The 19,130-nt window shown below is 35.1% G+C and overlaps 1 long non-coding RNA gene and 1 pseudogene across 5 annotated transcripts; one reads left to right on the forward strand and one right to left on the reverse strand.

Annotated features, from left to right (window-relative positions):
* On the forward strand, window positions 1-17,920 carry LOC128238930 (uncharacterized). Of its 5 annotated transcripts, none has more exons than XR_008261791.1 (10): window positions 1-53; window positions 1,952-2,049; window positions 2,901-3,119; window positions 6,449-6,675; window positions 7,194-7,271; window positions 7,971-8,032; window positions 9,542-9,649; window positions 13,563-13,656; window positions 15,002-15,100; window positions 16,364-17,920. It is a non-coding gene; the product is annotated as an uncharacterized LOC128238930 (long non-coding RNA). The 5 variants fall into 5 exon arrangements; XR_008261793.1 differs by having other exon boundaries at window positions 2,901-3,083; XR_008261794.1 differs by lacking the exon at window positions 1-53 and adding an exon at window positions 393-487 and having other exon boundaries at window positions 2,922-3,119.
* On the reverse strand, window positions 10,821-12,134 carry LOC128238929 (uncharacterized; annotated as a pseudogene).
* Window positions 17,921-19,130: the final 1,210 nt, after the last annotated feature.

The following is a 19,130-nucleotide window of genomic DNA, read 5'->3' on the forward strand; positions in this document are numbered from 1 at the left end:
CAAGAAGTTGCCACTGTTCCATATAAACTAGTTGTTAATTCCTGCGTCTTGAGGTATACATCATTTTGATGTAGAATACAATTTAAAAAAATGAAACTTAATTAGAGATATGTTTCATGATTCATATTTAAATCATAACTAAAGTAATGTTAGTGGTCAGCAATGTTTGTGTAATAATTAAATAATTTGGAAATGACAAAATGTTACAAATTCACTGTTTTGAGAGAACCCCTCAGACTCATTGCATAAACAAAATGGCGATCCGCTACTGGTTAATTACCCACACTTCACTATTATCGCCAAATTCAAACATTGATGAAAGAAAATAATGTTAGTCATTTCTAAGAGGTTATATATTGGCCTTTCATAAAATGTATAAATTGTTTACTTAAACACATTGTAGTTGGACGAAAAGTTCTCGGAAAAAGCACATGTTGCAATCAAACGAGGCTGGAACAACTGGGTCACGTAAACAGTTGCATCAATCGTGCGTGTGATACAGATTATTTTGAATAATATTTATTATGATTTTCACTTATACTTTAAAGTGCATAATTGCCAAATTTCATAAAAGAATATAATTGAATAAATTTGATAGCCTGTCTTCAACAAGAGAGTGATCCGCTAATGGTTGTGATCCGTTATGGGTAACTTGACTGACTATCTGTTTATTGGCGGTGTGAAACTTTCAGAGTATTAAAGATTTGACGGTTAACAACGATCAAGTTAACAGCACAGGCGGCAGTTGCGTTGACGTGAACACACCCCCTCCTTGAAAATAGTCATTTTTTGTATCAATACCAAAATTAATTAGAACATGATAGTCTATTGCAAAACCCTAAATATCAACCAAAAATTCAAAGATTTTTTTTCCAATAAAATACTAATATTCTTATTAAAGGTTGACATGTTAAGACTCTGGCATGGACGATGGTGTTTTTGTATTTAAATCCTGTAACTAATTTATTTTTTAACCAATTATCTCAAAACATCTTGCATTCTTCTCAGAATATGAACAACTTCAATACATTTCTATCAACAAAATTGATATTTTAAGAACCAATCTTGGTAAAGGCAATTCCTAATCATCGAAATATGTGTTTTAAAAAAAATATGTTTGTTTCGTCAAATTAAACAAACAAGAGAGCATGCAACCTGAAGCAATATATAAAAAAAATTGTAACATCCAACTCCCTGGTATAAATATTTTCCAATTCGCAACTATGTAGGTATTCTAATTTCCATATCCGAATATGAGGATCCGAATTCAGGACAGTTGAGGTCGAAAACAAATTAACGTCATACTGACCTGGTAGCAATTTTAGAATATATTTTGCGTGTGAGCATGTTGTTACTTTTTGTTGTAATGCCTGCAACAGTTTTCATGCCCTGTCATTTGTTTTATTTGTCGAAACGAATGAAATTTTGTAATCTGATATAGTAATAAGATTACATTTTTAAACACTGACTATTTTTAGTAACAGTGTAGCTTTTTAGCATCCACGCTATGATCACTCTTGCCAAATTTGTATACTTTTTATAGAATGTTTTCCTTCAAAATTGCATAGATTTAGTGTAAACACTATTTTCCATTCTTTTTCCTGGTTGAATACAAGAAACTAGGTTTGTTACTGAAGTGCTATTGCACGTGTAACATGGTGATTCCTGCAAAATGACCTTGATCTAAGGAGTTGCGACCAAAAAAAAAAAATGTTTGACTATGTTTTAACTAATTGAACCCACCACTAAATAAGCATGTAAGAATTGAAAAAACACACACATTCATATATCAGTTATATTTGACAAAAGCCAAAACATGCCTGGCACCAGATTGATATTTATAATAAAACTGCTTGCCATTGCTACTGATATCACTGGAAATGCTTACGGTTTCCTTTAAATTGTGTCCAATTGCCCAATTAATATCAATGTAGTTTTCACTTGTTTTAAGGTGCTCGATATGTTAGGGATGAAAAGATTTTCCGATGCCAGGTTCAGCAAGAGGTTCAGCGTTACAGCAGTATCTACTTTCACCTTGGATCCAATTATGTATGTAGTTCTATATGACAGTATTACAAGGTAAAATGTTACTTTTACATGACTATACCATGATTGTTTCAGTACATTTTTTACCACAAAAGAAAAAATCCTCACTTTTCATATTACCAGAAATGTATTGGCATATCGTTTTGCCATTGTCAGTCCCTGTGTCTTCCTGCCGTAAGTATTATGCAAACTTGTGTTGCTCAATACTCCAAAACTTGTTTTACCTACTGTCAACTTGAAGAAATCTTGGTGGAATGTTATTTAGGTATTGATGTTATGCACCCGGGGTTCTGTTTCTACTGCACTTTGTAAAACCTGAGAGTTTCAATATATGGCCCTTGAATTAACAATAATTGGCATTTGTGGATTTGTGTTGCTCATAACTCAAAACAGATATCACTAACATTCAAGGAACCTTCAGAGAATGTGAATGGGGAAATGAAATTTTGCATGTATGGTTTCCTTACCTGCTGCACTTAGTTAAACCAGATTTATTGCCCTTGAGTTCATAAATATTGCATTTCCTGACATGTGTTGCTCAAAACTCCAAGCTGTATTACAAAGAGACATGAAATCTTAGGGAAATGTCAATGGGGAGATGAAATTGTGCACCTAGGGTTTTGTTTCCCACTGCACAGTAAAACCAGAGAAATGGCCCTTGTCTTCAAATTTCCATTAACTGTATGCTGACATTGAATATTGTTTACATTATTGTGGCATCAACATGATGTTATAACCATAATTAAGGTAGTCTAAAAATGTACTATATAGTTTTGACACTGACAGGTATCACAATGTAATACTAAACCGTTTCCATGATCCTGACAATATTTGGATTCAGGAATACTATTCAGATTGCAGATCTATGTCCCCAGAGAGACAGCTCCTAGAGGAGAGAATGTTCTGTGCTCAATTGTGCCGAGGGCGCCCACTGCAGTGAACAAAACTTCTTGTCCTCCAAAATGACAGGAGCGTGCCAGCATCTGGGGATATGTGCCAACCAAGCCCTGCAAGATGTTGCGTTACATGTACTGTATGTATGTAAAGTGTTACAGTACTACTGCTCAACAGAGGTAAAATACCCCCACCACTCCAAAACAAAGCAAAAACATATTACAGTAATGCACCAGTCAATTGTAACCACGGCCGCCCAGGTCCAGGGGTTTACTTGGAATAGCCAGGGAAATGGGCCGTGTTTTTATCTTCCAGATGGCCCCGCAGTGCTGGGTAAATGCGGTGGTTTTGTCTTCACGTCAAAAATAGCGGAGTCTGGGCCTTACTTAGGGTCCCTTGGGTGTGGGGGCATTTGGCGGGGATGTTACCCGCGCTTGGCTGGACCGAAAATCAAATTCCCTGCTATTCTCCGGATCTGGGGGGCTGTGGTTACAATTGACTGGTGCATGAATTATTTAAAATATAAAGCCTTCTGTTTGGACCTTTCATTTCATATTTCTGACCTACGAGCCCAATGCCATTAAATCCAAGCCAGCAAAGTGATATCAGATATATTCTGTTTATGGTTTGATTGTCTGCATATTATTTATGATATCTGCCCTCTATATGTTTTCTTAACATTGAATATATGCATGGAAACAATTTGGCGGCGTTGCTACAAGCAGTGCCATGATTTCATAAAAGTGCTGACAATAATGAGAATTTTGTGTCAACTCCTATATACACTTAAAATCTAGTTTTTGATATTCAATAAAAGTGATGTTCCAATGATTGATTTCAATCGGAAATTGATTGGTTGGGGCCCATACATGCCATATTTTCTGGAGACCATTCAGGGGGATTTGTTCAAAAGTCTGAAAATTCAGGGGGATTTTGGTAGTATTCAGGGGGATTTTTTAGCAGATCTAATTCAGCAAAATTTCAAAGTATTTTAAGACGCAAGTACGAAAAAAAAACAAATTGCCATAATTTTGAAAGGCTCCTGAGGGGATTATGTCCAGAATTTAAGGGGATTTTGGTCACATACCAGGGGATTTTCATCATCGCCATGTAGCATTACGGGCATGACATAGTCCAAATAATTGTACGTTGACGGATTTTTTTTAGATTTTTGATATGGCAAATCCTTCACGTACAAATTGTTAAGTATCAAAAGTGGGTAGTTGTTCCGATCAGGATTCCGGGTTAAAGCATATAGCGTCTATAAAATATCATAAAAACAAGAAATATTACCAGATAATGTTATTTTATATTAGTTTCGTACACAAAAAAATAAATATCCAACTTATAATTATGAGTTTGACGGCTTTTTTTCATTTCATTCTGTCAAAACATAACGATATATACATGAAGGGCACCTGCAAGGCTTTAGGGCACAGTTTTAAATCACTCGGAACATTTCGGCCATGGCCGAGTTGTTACGATTGTATAACGAGGTCTATCTCGAAGCTTTGTCGGAGGAGGCCGAGCTATTACGATTGTATCGAGTTGTTCCCCTTCGCATAATTGTTGTCTGTGTCAGTCAACTTTCGTTTCATTGGAAAGGTAAACAACTTGTTTTAATGCACTTAATGCTTGTTTAGTGCAAAATAACATTTCACTTACATGGTAAAATATGAATATAACTCTTTATGATCAATTTCAACCATAAAATACTTCACTTAAAACAATTTCAATATTTTTAAAACACCCCCGTTTTTTGCACATTCCCGTTTAGACGTTAGGGATTGGAAGAATCCCGTATAACACGTCTATTATTTTAGACTAGGGCATGACACACATGCCAATTCACCTTGTTTACCCCTTTTTCCAGCACTTCATCTATATTTTTATGAGACACAACCATATTGCATAATAAAATCACTCACTTGCAAAATAGAATACTTCACAGAAAAATATGTTTCAGAGACAATTTAATGGGCTTACCTTCCTCTAAAATTGGATACAAAATCTATGATCATAAATGATGACTTTCAGACTAATAGAGAGAATGAAATGAATTATCAATATTTTTCATTTCAATTCCCAAATAGTCAGATTTGTTTGCTTCTGATAAAAAGCAAATGCATAATTTATTGTTTAAGTTCATAAACATATGTATAAAAACATCACCACCATAATAAATAAATAAAAGTCATTTCATCCGAATTGTCTACTTTCAGTTTCTCTTCTGGAAGTTCTGTTATTTTCCGATATTTGCGATGAAGGTCAATGTCATGTATGTAAACATATTAGTGAGGCATAACAAAGAACAGCATTGTCTATTAGTTATATTAATCCTTTTCTTTAATGAATAATTTACTGTCACATTTTAATTATCAATCCTTTTGATGACAATGACACATGTTATGAAGAACGCTTTAATTTGTTACATCCTCTCTGATTGGATAAAAATTATAGTTTTAACCAATGAAAATCGTCCTTTTATCTGACCAGTCTAATTGACATTTCTTATGCAAATTCTGTCAGTTTCGATCAAAACAATACATGAAATGTGCCCTGCTGATTTATTAAGTGTCACCCAATAGGTGTTGTTAAAACACACCATCAGTTGATAATCCAATTAAGCTTCAAGACAGGAAGGGCATTATAACTGTAAACAGGCATATATAATTAAACCCTGTGATAAATTTGCGTAATTTTAAACACTTTAATTCCGGGGGATTTTCATCCCCCTCCGGGAGACCGGGGGATGGGTCGAAATTCCAGGGGATTTTATCCCCCTCCGGGGGATATGGCATGTATGGGGGCCAAAATCTGCAACAATTGATTGAATTAAGTCAAAATCGATCATTGATTGTGTGTCATTCAACTGATGAGTTGCTTTTCTTCTTTTTCTCACGTTATTTGCGTTCAGTTAATTTCCACCAATTTTCTCCTTTAAATTCATTTGTACAGTTTGAAGTGTTCAGGTGTTATTGTTAACAATCTGGCTGAAAGCAACAACAACAACAACACTTAATAACTTCAAACATACACTTTGTTAAGGATTATGAGTAACTGTAAAAAAAATAAGGTATCGTAAAAAACTGATAGCACTATCAATAATTGGTTAGGCGAGTGGATCATTAGTCAAACTGGTACCGATTTCAAACACTATTCAATACCATTTTTTGCGGCCTTGTCAAATCTGGAACAAGTAATTCTGACGTTGTTTAGAAACTTGATATGTATTTGAAATGATTGAACATGTATTCCAATTCTTTCAGACATCAACTTGTATTGATTGTGCATTTATTTATTTCATGAGCTGAATAATACTTAAAAGTATCATGAGACGGGGTTCACATATAAATCATGGCCTATTAATTATGATATGAAGTTTGCCCCACCTGCTTTAAAGGCATGTTGAGTGAATATTTGCCTTAGTCAACAGAGATAAAAGCAGTAATTTTCATTTCCTCTGGTGCATACAGTCTAACATTTCTCTTCATTGTTTATAATGTAGGTTCTGGCTGTGGATGGACTGCACCTCAACAGACATGGAGCAAGACGGTGACCGTGCCTGCAAGATCTGGGTGATGATTGGTTGTACAGATTGTTGATGGTGATCACATTCAGCGTGAGGAAGAAGAGTGGCCAGAGTTACAAGAGATGGAGCCCGTCGTCAGAGATGATGTCAGCCTACCACCAGTGCAGTCTTTGGAACGGCTGTCTTATGCCACTGTGCAGCAGGTTAATAAAGCTTATATTTTTGTATTTGCTGTACGCTTTTTTCTTTTACATAATACTATTGTGATGATAATTTAAGTTTGTATGATATTATAGCTCAAAGACAATACAGTATGAAAATGATTGAGGTGATTTTCTATCATAATGATTTTTCACAATGCTTTAGACTTTTCATATATAATCCTTCAATAAATAATAACTGTGAAATTAATTTACATCAGTTACATGTAAATGCAGTAACAGCTTTGGATAAAAGGCATTCAGCACTGATCAGGTGATTGAATATGCTCAGAGATATTTGAAACTATTCTAAGTCATTGTAAAGAAGAAATTATTTACATCTATCATTGACTTTCATCTCTATGTTTTGGTTTTCATTATTGTAGAATTATGTACCACTGTATAAAGCTTAGCAATATATCTGAATAATAATGATATTCATACTAATTTTTCTAAAGTAATAGTCTAATAGTAATTTCAATAATTTATATAATATGGTATTTGTAATAATTCTTAACCAGGCACAACATAGACTTGAAACCCCAAAGAAGAAAGACCAAAAGAAGATGAAGGTCAAGCGACAGAAACAGAAAGACAAGGTTATCATACTTTATTCATTATTTACATTTAAATCACAAACACACACACACACACACACACATGCTCAAATGTACACATACTCACTGTGTAAACAGTACTTATTGAGTATTTTTATTGTATCTCAATCAAACTTATATGGTTGTTAAAACTTATATGGTTGTTAAATATTGATGTTGATGAGAGCTTCGTTCCTTTTAAAGTAAGCAGCCCGCTCTGCCCATGCATGACTGGATTTTGATTCTTTAAAATTGACAAAATTGCTATAATACAGCTTGTTCACACCAGAGAGCCTCCACGTAAAATCTAATGTGTACTAAATTTATGCAGTGTTAGATATTGACTTTATGACGATACCTTTCAAAAACCTGCCAGAGCTGCCCATGCATGACTGGGTTATTGTTGCTTGAAATTGACAAAATTGCTATAATTCAGATTGTGAATAGCACAGAGCATCCAGTTTTGTTTGATCTACTCTAAACTTGGACAGTTGTTAGATATCCATGAGGCCACGGATTATGGCCCTTGAAATTTGCAACATTTCTGAAATTAATATAGCCTCCCTATTAACATGGCATGTTATATGTTACAAGACTGTAATGGCGGCGCCTATGAACTAGAGCATAGCCTCGTGGACCTCTTGTTAAAATGTTTGAACTTTTCCTGTGAACATCATTAAAATGTTTTCAAACTTTCAACAGAATATGGATACTACCAAAAAGATGTTATGTTGGCTAATGGTGCTGAGCAGAACCTAGGACTGGTAATAAATATTCCCTTTCTATATTAATACTTCAGGACAACAGTTTAAGTGGCAATATAATTTCTAATAATAGGTTTTTATCATAAACTTGGTTGATATTCAATCCAAACAAAATGCTGAGAACTTCTGTCCAAATAATGTTGTTTTTTGTCATAAATCATAAGAAATCAATTATGTTAAGAAGTGGAATTTGCATCGATTTGATGGTTTTAATTTGAAAGATTTACTAAACATATAAGTGAAATATGATAAAAATACCTTATGTTGTGAGAATCTAGTGGAGGTTTTCATATTATTTATTATCTTGACAATTTTATACTCTTCATCACAGACCTATAAACCATATGGTTTATTGGCCCATGACTTTATTAAAATATGTTTTTATGCCCCCAAAGGTGGGCATATCAAAATTGCACCGTCCGGCCGGCTCTGTAACTTTCCCTTGTATGGACAGATTTTAAAATAACTTGCCACATGTGTTCCACATACCAAGAGGACGTGTGGCGTGCAAGACTCGTGTCCCTACCTCAAAGGTCAAGGTCACACTTAGTGTTTATTCACAATGGAGTGCTGCATATAAGGACATAGAGTATAGGTTGTCGTGTCCGGGCTGTAACTTTCTCTTGTATGGACAGATTTTAAAATAACTTGCCACATGTGTACCACATACCAAGACGACGTGTCGCGTGCAAGACCCTTGTCCCTACCTCAAAGGTCAAGGTCACACTTAGTGTTTATTCACAATGGAGTGCTGCATATAAGGACATAGAGTATAGGTTGTCGTGTCCGGGCTGTAACTTTCCCTTGTATGGACAGATTTTAAAATAACTTGCCACATGTGTTCCACATACCAAGACGACGCGTCGCGTGCAAGACCCGTGTCCCTACCTCAAAGGTCAAGGTCACACTTAGTGTTTATTCACAATGGAGTGCTGCATATAAGGACATAAAGTATAGGTTGTTGTGTCCGGGCTGTAACTTTCTCCTGTATGGACAGATTTTAAAATAACTTGCCACATGTGTTCCACATACCAAGACGACGTGTCGCGTGCAAGACCCGTGTCCCTGCCTCAAAGGTCAAGGTCACACATAGTGTTTATTCACAATGGAGTGCTGCATATAAGGACATAGAGTATAGGTTGTCGTGTCCGGGCTGTAACTTTCTCTTGTATGGACAGATTTTAAAATAACTTGCTACATGTGTTCCACATATGAAGACGACGTGTCGTGTGCAAGACCCATGTCCCTACCTCTAAGGTGAAAGATACACTAAGTGTTTATTCACAAGGGAATTCTGAATATAAGGACATAACAGTGTAGGTTGTCAAGTATGGGTGGTATTTTTTTATGTTCAGAGGCAATTTAAAATAACTTGCCATATGTATTTGACACGTAAAGGCAAGATCAACTTTTCATGTACTGACCTTGTTCGTAGGTCAATGTCACATTCGGGGGCATTCGTCACATACTGTGACAGCTCTTGTTTTAACTAACATTTATATTTATTAGACTACATGAGTAGAGGAATCTTCAACCGCATTGATGATTGGTTGGTAACACTGCCAGAGGGTCAAGTCAACTCCATGCAACAACTGATTAGCTCTCCTGCCATATTTGGTAAACACTTAAAGTTAATGTATGAATATGAGTTTTTAAAGATATGCATTATATATATATATATATATATATATATATATATATATATATATATATATATATATATATATGTATATAACATATTGAATGATTTTCTTATCTTCTATTTCATAATATGAATGAATCACATGAGTCAATAAGTATAATTTTAAATGGTTCATAAGGTTTTTTATTTCTGAAAAATAAAAATAAACACCGTCAATAACTCTTAATTTTGCATAGTTTGGGAAATGAAATGATTCGCGTCAGGAGAAAACCTGCTTTAATGACATTTTTTAAGAAATTTTTTTTTACATATTTGGAACAAGTAATTATTTATGAGCTTAACCATATGAGTTTTATTTATATGCGCCTATTTTTTCTTACACAAAAACGCATTCAAATGAGCCAACCGTATAACATTGTTCTGAACGTTCTCTGTTCTACAACGTCACGTTTACGGCGTTAGATGTTCGGATTCTTTTCTTTTAATCAGGCAGAAAAAAACAAATTAAAATGTTGATCATTCATTCCATTACTATCGTAAAAGAATTGCACATTCAGTTGAAGTTCGATACATGTCAGTATGACGTCACTTGGGTTGCTAGGCAAATGTAGTTGTTCTTTTTTACTAAAGTGTAGTATTCCAACAGGATGCACAGTTTTATAGTGTTTAATTTTAAAATAAATCAAACAAGATTCACAAGCAATATTCTTTAATTTACAACAAAAGATTGAGATCACCGGTGACTGTCAATATAATATAATATTACATTTGACACCAAAGTACAAGCATATATCTTAACATGAACGTTATATAATAATCATGTATGTGGTGTACCTACAATTATTTCGCAGTTAATTTTCTATCAATATTTTTCATGTAATGCGTGTCTTCAAAAGCATTGTTTAACGACTATGGATCATTCGACAACACATGTATATATGGAACAGTGTAAAAACCAAGAATATTTTTTTATCATAAAACAGATGGAATAACTTAATTGATAAATATTCCAGTGTCTCTTGTAATCTGACCACTGCATATTACATGAACGTCTTTTAAGATGCAAACCCCGCGCAAAACTGTTCCCGCTTCTCTTTGGACACGTGTTTGCTGACACTCCGACGGAGATATTCCTTTCTGTTCAAGCTAAGACTGAGCCGCTTGAAACGGTTTCGGCCTGGTGTCCACTAAAAACCTGAAGGAGCGGTCCTTAAGGAGGTTGATATGTGTTTCTTCGCCACCCCTTTTTTCCATTACAATCACGATGCCTGGCAGACTGGCTGTGAACCTGAAATGTTGGTATTTCCTGAAAAAGAATTAACTTAATAATACTTGAATAATTTGGTCTGTTATTAGGTAAAACGGGTCTCCATCGAAAATGCAATTCCTGTTATATAATATGGATCTACGCAGAAAAATATTTTAATATATTAAAAATAAATGTACAATACAGTAAACCTAAATCTCAATATTAACGTAACACACAAATATTTACCATATTCCTACAAATGACTTGAAATGCCTGGATAGGAACGATTTCCAATCTCTCCAGATCCACTGCGGGTAGCGCACCGATACGTTGGTCACAGACGACCGGTCAACCACTCCTGCCAGCTCGTCAAGCGTCTCTGTATCATGATGTCTGTATGCCTTCTTCAGAGTCGCAAAGCCACTGTCCACGTGGCACCTGGCATGGCCTGCAAAATATTTAATTTATTTCCTGACTTTTAAACTAAAGCAAATGGAGAACTTAACTCGAAATTTCGTATGTATGTTGTTAAGGTTTTGATATGAAATAACGTATCTGGTATTTGCATCAATAATTCGATCCCTGTCTGCTGCCCGGTCATAACACGCCATAGGAAGTAGCCAATGACGTACATATTTTTATTTTGCCTTGCAACAAGAAAACATTATGACATGATTTTCATGAAAAAATATTTCTTTATCACGAATGAAATACGATACATAATTATATAAGTTTTTTTATGTTTTAATGTACATTACATAACATGAAGTTATTTTACCAAATAACTAAATTCATTTGAAATTAGCAATAAAAAGTATTACCCGGACAATTGTCGGCATGAATAGTGAACGTTTCGCCCGGGACACAGTGAGACTCGAGCACATAGTCTATCATGGATAGTACGGCGTTGGGTCCATTTGTTTCCTTCCCGTCTTTTCCCATGGCTTCAGCTTCATCAATTAAGAAATTGAGCTGTTTCCCCGCGCTGAATCTGAATTTTCTCGCATGTTGCGCACACGTCATCTCTTGGCTTTGCTATTTTTATATGGGGGACGCATGATGACCAGATTGTTTTAAATGCAGACAGTTTCACTTGCCGTACATTCTTCTCCGTGCAAATACTACAATAGTCTTTATGGAGAAGCAGCTTTGTGGCATCGGATGGCAAAAACACTGTAGGCAGGTTGTCACGGCCGCGTGGTGCTGCTGGATACGGGATACCCTTTTCTTCAGCCTGATTCAATATGAATTGCTGGACATCATCAAAATTAAGTGCGTGCTTCAGACGCCGCCCTGTATTTCCATGTACTCGTGGTCCAGTGCCGTTGTCGTTCATGTGCTGGATAATATTATTTAGCGTTGTCCGCTTCACATCATATAATAACTGGAATGTTTGCCTGCACACAGCACTGCCATTAACATGGAACTTTGTTCTGGCACGCACCCGCTTTTTGCCTCGTTTCGTTTTTACAGAATCATACTTCTCCGCACTAAGAACGCCCATAAGAAATAGTCCCTTTTCTTCTTTTGATTTCTCCTTACTTTCGAGAACAATATTATAAGCCTCATCAAGTGTAAAGTTAGACTGACATTGTTTTTTTGCATCCGCAGTCTTCCATGAAGCGTTTTGTGTTTAAATAGTCTTGGCAATCTGAATCATATGTACATTCGTCGCTGCTTTCACCACTCTCTGAATTTAGTGATAAAACCATTTCACGCATTCTTGTTTGTACAAGTGGCCCTGCCTCTGCGTTATCCGGCGGCTCACATATATAACTGATTGAAGCAGTATCACTTAAAAAAAAGATATATACGGAAAGAGAAAAGATTTAGCTCTAATTCCTCCTCCATTTTGTCTCGGTTCTTCTTTCTTCTTTTGTTAACACTGGTAAACAACAAACACACAATGTGTGACACATAACCTTCAACACCGGATATCAGGTAAATACTCTGACGTCATTTCAACCAGGTTTTCCGATGACGCACTCGATGTCATTAAGGCAGGTTTTCTCATGACGCGATACAAATATGTTCAGGCTTTCAAGTGCGGTGAACAATAATAAAAGAGTAAGGATAAAAGTAGGAGGATTTTTTCGAAAAAATAGAGTAAAATATGAATATTAAGAGCAAAAAAAGGGAAAGTAGGGCTCTTTTCTTACCTTTTTGGATGCAAATAAATGACTACTAAAACTATTCATCAATTGTGTTGTACATGTAGTTATCTTTGCATAGAAACCAGTGCTTCAAGAGGGATTCAGCCACAGGATGAGGAGATGAACCTAGAATTGGTGTCTCTGATTTGTCAGCATTCGCCACTCATTCACATCATAGTACCCCTCTTGCAGCACTGAAGACCTTCTGCATCAAACTAATCCTTCAATATACTAGAAATGGCTTCTTATTAAAATCAAGATTTAGAAACTCAATCAATTCATTTACGGTAGTTTAAACTTTTCTATTATTTCTCGAAATATTTTTACAAAAAAGTAGGGATAGAAAAGGTAGGGAAAAGTAGGAGCCTGACAAAAAAAGTAGGGAAAAGTAGGAAAAGAAGGGCCCGCTTGAAAGCCTGTATGTTCATATTTTTTAAGACAATTAAAAATAAGTGCTTGAAGGGAATAGAAATTAATCAATTTCAGAGAGCAGAGTTGAATATCCCACTCTTCAATTAAGATTCCTGTGAGCTTCTGGACCATATCCTGTAGCTGACCTGATTTACATTAAAGGGTAAAAGTAAGTACATAATAACTTGCTGTCAGAAAAGAAAGACACTTTTAAATAAGCTACTTTGGTGTTGAAAACAGGTCCATGTGCAAGAATACTTTAAAGGGGGTAATGATCAAGGATGTTCTTCCCCGACGGCCCACTCTGATTCTGTTTTCATAAATGATAAAGAAATAAGACACGACTTTGTTAAACAGAAATATCAGAATTAATATTAAACTTTTGGCTTTAATCAGTTTTCAAACACAGCACTGATGATGTTGTTGTCCATTATGATCACTACATTGAATTATGGGGTTTTAAAGGGATTTTTGAACACAGGTGTGGACTAAATGAGCAATATACTATCATACATAGTGTATTGACATCTGAAGATACCGGGGTATTACGAAAATGAATTTGATGAATAACGTTCTTGCCTGGTATTCATGAAAGATCTTTATGAAGTCATTTCTTAACTTAAGTCAACTTCCAAATGTTTTCATAGTCAAATTTTTGGAAAGCGCAAGTTTTTTTTAACTTGAAAGTATGTATCAAATCAATAATAATAAAGTATTTCAGATGTTATAAAGATATATCATATGAGAAGTGAGATACTTATCTTAAGAAAATGACTTAAGTTAGGAAATGACTTAAGATGCTTTATGAATACCGCCCCTGGTCAATAATTCAAAGGTCTGTGAAAAGTATTTTACTTTGAATTGCAGAATTACCCATTTTGCCATCTTCTGTGGAAATGTGTCTAATTTGTCATACTGTTTATCTCATTCCATATAAAAAAAACTGGTTAATTAGTCAATGAAAACAAGAAATTTATCAGCAATTCTTTTTCTGTAGGTAATATAAGAAAAACACATAGACTTTTGTCTCAATAGGTCACTCTCTCTTTCTTTTCCACATTCAAGATGCATTCAAGATGCAACCACCGTCACAGGTTTTGGGTACTGTTCAACAGCAATCAGTATTTGTAAATTGCATGACAGGTGGTATTAAGGGACAATATAAGCATTTACGTGTGTTTGAAGTTAAAACTAGGTTTGATTCATATTTGTAAAAGAATACTGAATGTTTCACACCCTCATCTCACTTTTCTTGGAAGGAAATATTGATAACTTGTTCCCCTTTTATAAGGATTTTCCCCTGAGTCTGTTAAAATAAATTCAGGAGAAACTTCAGTCTTCCTGAAACTGGGCATGAGCCAGCTCCCTTAAAGGCCAGAAGAGGGTTCCGATTAGAGACAGTGTCAGCAAATACAAAATTATCTTTTTAATGTTCTTGATTGTAATTTATTGGAAAATGAAAGTATGGTTTAAGATATCCAGGCAGCTAATAGGGTTATATGCATACATTGCAGGTTTTTGAAAGAGATGGTTGTTTCATTTCTCCCAGAAAAAGGCAACCCAATGGAAAATGATTGGCGAAACATATTTGTTCAAAAAGGATTGCGATAAATGTAAGTAACTCACTAGTTGAGTGTACAAAGGTAAGGACTTGCCAAGTATTATGATTTAGCTGGTGAGGATAGCTTGCCAGTTATGGTAAGGTTAGCCTATAATTAAAGTAATGGAATATACATAGTGACTTGTGCAAAGCTGGAAAAGTCATTCTGTATTGAAATCACAATAAGCGCTGGCGTCATGTTAGTTGAATTAACCATGATCCTTTAAATGCTGGTAATGGAGAATGTTCAGACTGGTTCAAATAACTCTAGTTGCAGATTTTGCTGATAATGGTCATGAAATTGAAATGTTATAAGAAAGTTTTTAGTTTAAACATTATTGTACAACAATAGTGAAGAAAGTTACATAAAATTACACAAATTCACTTTCGTTGGAACAATGTTGCGCGAGTGTAGTCTCAGGATTTGAGGGAAACCGGAGAACCAAGAGAAAACTCATTGACCACCCACCAAACTCACATACATTCAAGCCCGGAATCGAACTTGTATCGTCTTGATGGGAATCCAGTCCGCTAACTGGAAAACCTAAAGTGTTAGATGTTGAAATTTGCACTAGTATTAGTGGTAGTTGTAGTAGTAGTATTAGTTTACAATATTTAAAAGAAGAAACAGGGCATTGGAATTGTCCTTCAAGGTGCATTCATCTTGGCGAGGAGATGGAGAACAGGTAAACAGAAGGAATGCTGACTATGATGATGCTGCGCATGACTTTTAGTGCTTCAAAAAAATTTTCACGAAGGTAAGGGTAAGGCGGGAACAAGTGCTTTGTTTTTATGGTTTCATTCTGACTGTGGTCACTGCTTTGGCTTTCATATGACAAGGGCACAAGGAAAAAAAGAACCAGCAGCCTCACTGTATTCACAACTGGTAAAAACTCCTGATGTATTTTATGACTGAGCATGTAATCTTCAGGACTTTTTATAAATCGTGAGATTGGGTACTTCAGAAATTAAGATTTTTTCCTGACTTCTTTCATGGGCACACAAGTCCTCTGTTACATTCCGGTCATCAAGGCTTCAGGGCTTTGAAACTATTAATTCTGAATTTTGTGAGCAATTTGATAGCTTTATTCAGCAGATAAAAAAAAACAGCCCATCCGGATGACTAATATCAATTTTGCTTCTATTTACAGTATTTCTTTCATGAGTGGAATAAAAGATGCCAGTTTACCGGAAAAAGTTGCATGTTGGTTTAGCAGGTCAAGTAATGTGAATATATGATTTTTCTAAAACAGTGTTTTAACTCAATCCTCTTCAGGTGAGCTGCATGATAAAAGGATCAACCAAACCAGAGTCTACACACTGCTCTAGTTCATCTTTTTCTCTGGACATTTTGTACAACGAACGTTGAAAATGTCCAATGATTCTAAGTGATAACATTATTGTCAAAGAACTATAATCAAATATGAAATGTTAAAAAAAAATGTAAAAAAGAACAGTTTGATGTTAACAGTGACTATACATTACATCCAGTCTCTGAATTTAGAGTTTTGATATATTTGTGTTGTAACTACAACTTTATAGTCAAATCATTGAAAGCTGAGATTGCATCTGTATTTTATTGCACAATATTTGTCCTTGAAAGAACCTTTTCTACATAATACCAATTAAAATTTAGATGATGAGTATAAATATATATGAACATTATTAGCTCAATGCATATTTCAAACTGCATGTGCATGTACTAGCAATAGTTAAGGTTATACATCATATCTTTAGCCTGCTTACTTTGTATAAAATAGTCTGTTATAATATTGATATTGTTGTAAGGCTAGAATTTCACAAGTTTGAAAAGACTTTTTTTTTAAACAGTACATAGACAATGTTTATATTATGTTGAGGGTATTTTAAGATTAGATAAATGCTGCACAAGTATGTCATTCAAATAATTGTATTCTTGATTTAATTGAAAGAATACTATTTTTAGCTCAGAAAAAAATTACAACCTATTGTCGTGGCTTGATTGTTGTCGTTGCTAGAGGTGTTGGTTAAGTTTTGCGTTTAAGTCACTTACATGGAAATCTATCAAAGCTATCACTTTGAAACTTTGGGAACTTGTTCATTTAATACCCTTCTTCACATTGTACCCTAAAGATGCTGAGCCTCACCTGTTTTTATGGGTAAAAATCATGAATTTTAATGGATTTTGGTTGATTTAAGAATTGGACATAGCTTCTTCTATTTTTGTTGGATGGATTTCATAACAGGTTTTTGATTCACCTATTTGGGATAAGAGGAGGGTGCGTTGTATTTTAGGACTCAATAATTTTTAGCTAATCTGATTTTTTAAGATTTATGTTTGGGTTACTAACAAGCAAACTATTAAAGCTATCACTTTCAAACTTTGGAATACCTGTTCACTATCAAATGTACAATATCTTATATGAAATAAATAAACCGTAAAAGGGTAAAATCAGACGAGCATTCAGCACCCGCAGGCAGTGCTCTTGTTATACATTACCAACACAAAGTCCTTTTACACTGGTGTATTGTTTTGTTACCATTTTAAAAGGGAAGTACAACATTTCAATTTACTATGTGTTTGAATTGCGAAGAAGACCTTTTTTGCCATTATTTGCCTTAAGACATAGTTAGTGATTACATATAACCAGTTGATTTCTTTCTTATACAATGTTAAGAATGGTATGATATTTTCAGGGTTTAAAGTGTCCTGTCACATCACATGTGATTGTAAAGGGACTTGTGTGTGGCACTGAAGTCATGCAATGTATCAATGTCACAGTATTGTCATTGTCACAATATTTCTTTTTGTGATCAGGTTTGAATTCTTTGAAAAATAAACACTGACTTTAAACTTCGTCTTCTGCTATTAACACGGTGTATAAGTCTGTTTGCTTTGCTAAGAAAAGTTACCAAAAATATGTATATTGTACATTGTGTGTGTCGTTGTCGTTGTCGACCTTTGCAATAATTTAACAAGAGTGACACTCACAAAATACGCCCATCAATAATTTCTTGGATTCTTGTAAACTGTGTATCCAAATTCCGTGATGCGAAATTCAGTACCTTAATCTGTCAAAGTCAGAAAAGGCTCCTGAAAATTGTGTCTATAGATATAGACGATTAATCCCAAATCATGCCCAAAGACGATCAACGTGTTCGAGATTTGAAAAACAACATTCATGTAAAAATCGTCTCCAAGAGATGATTCATCCTTAATCGTACCCAAGAGACAATCAGTGTGTACTTGGCAAAGCATTTATACCGGCAAACATTCTTGGTAAAGATTTTATAGCTACAAACATTTTCAGCAAGTTTGGTGAAGGTCAGATGAGAATTGTTCAAGTTAGAGAGTAGACAAAGCTTAAATGGCAAGGGCAGTAATCCTGAAGTGCTTCGGGGCATTTGGCTGATTATCATACTTGACCGATTTATTTTACCAACAAATATTTTCAGCAAGTTTGGTGAAGATCAGATGATAACTGTTCAAATTAGACAGTGGACAAAGCAAAAATGGCAAATTTTGACCAATTCAAGGGCCATAATCCTGAAGAGCCTGGCTGGTTATAGAACTTTGCCAAGAATATATACCAACAAACATTTATAGTAGCAAGTTTGGTGAAATTCGGATAAAAACTGTTCAAGTTTGAGAGTAGACAAAGCTAAAATGGCCAATTTTGATAAATTCAGGGGGCCATAACTCTGGAGTGCCTTAAGCGATTAGGCTGGTTATCGAACTTGACCTAGATATTTTACCAACAAACACTTTCATGAAGTTTGGTGGAAATTGGATGAGAAATGTTCAAGTTAGAGAGCGGACAAAGCTAAAATGGCCAATTTTGACAAATTCAGGGGGCCATAACTCTGGAGTGCCTAAAGCGATTTGGCTGGTTATTGAACTTGACCGAGATATTTCACCAACAAACACTTTCATGACGTTTGGTGGAAATTGGATGAGAAATGATCAAGTTAGAGAGCGGACAAAGCTAAAATGGCCAATTTTGACAAATTCAGGGGGCCATAACTCGGGAGTGCCTAAAGCGATTTGGTTGGTTATCGAACTT

The sequence above is a fragment of the Mya arenaria genome, chromosome 6 (assembly GCF_026914265.1).
Source record: "Mya arenaria isolate MELC-2E11 chromosome 6, ASM2691426v1".
Lineage (NCBI taxonomy): Eukaryota > Metazoa > Mollusca > Bivalvia > Myida > Myidae > Mya > Mya arenaria.